We start from the raw sequence: 1,238 nt of genomic DNA, 5'->3' as shown, positions 1-1,238 counted from the left end.
AGGCAGAGGGTGCCTCTCAGCACCAACAATCTGAGGTGGATTAAGACCCACTGAGGATATAGCAGATATAGCCTGTTCTGAAGCAGGGGACAAAAAAATAATACTTGTATGTTCAGTGCCATCAGGATCCTAAAGATGTTCATCCTCTGAAACGGGTATTGCAGGTTTGAGGCTCCCCTGAAAGAAGGCTGCCGTGAGAAGGTCTTTGAGTTGGATAGCTCTTAGAAAATCTGACCCAGCCGTGGATCCGTTATGGATTGCTGCGCTTTTTGCCAGACTTCTCTTCAGCTCTAGGAGACAACCAGACTTTAATGCCGCCTACTGTAAAGCGCAGTTCACACTTGTTCATGTCAGACAGGCTCCCAGAGTCTGATACTGAGTGAAAAGCCTCAGGGGGCCCCTGTGTAGTGGGGCCAAGGGCAATTCCACAACAGAGGGCATCTTAGCTTCAACGTCCCCTGATGTCACCCCATCTGTAAGTGCCCCTGCAGAAGTAGGCCTGCCCCTACCATATCTTCAGCGAGTCGCTTGGAGTAGGACTAGTGCTGCATTTGACATGGTGTCCCATTCTTTTTTGCTGCAACGGCTGGAATTGTAGGCTCTGCCCTAGATTGGCTCTCTTCTTTTCTTGCAGGGAGGACGTTCCAGGTGACAGCCCCCCTATTCATACCATCAAACACGGGGTGCCACAGGGCTCCTCCTTGAGCCTGTTGTTGTTTAACCTGTACATCCAACCCCTAGCTACGGTAGCCAAAAACAGAGGTCTAACTATGGTCTCCTATGGCGACGACACACAGTTGGTAGTAGCACTCTCGGACGACTCTGTGCGGGATGCTCCCAAGTTCCGGAGCGATCTTGCGGCCGTCGCCGAGTGGATGACTGCCAACTGTCTCCAGCTTAACGCTAGCAAGTCCAAGGTGTTGTTGGTGGGGAGAGACCATGGGCTGTGGAGTGAGCACTGGTGGCCCGAATCCCTTGGCAACTCACCCCCCCTCCACTCCCCCAAGCAGGTGGTAAAGAATCTGGGGGTGTGGGTGGACTCGTCCCTCAGCTTCCAAGTTCAAACTAAAAAGGTGGTAGGGACTTGTTTTGGGCTACTGCGGGGGCTCAGACCTTTGCTGGGTTTTTTCGATGCGTCTACACGGCAAGTCATCGTCCGGGCATCAATTCTGTCAAGACTGGATTATACCAGCTCGCTGTATCTGGGGGCAAATAAAGCAGAAATTCGTAGACTACAT

The sequence above is a fragment of the Triturus cristatus genome, chromosome 4_1 (assembly GCF_964204655.1).
Source record: "Triturus cristatus chromosome 4_1, aTriCri1.1, whole genome shotgun sequence".
NCBI lineage: Eukaryota > Metazoa > Chordata > Amphibia > Caudata > Salamandridae > Triturus > Triturus cristatus.
This window is presented reverse-complemented; position numbering follows the sequence as displayed.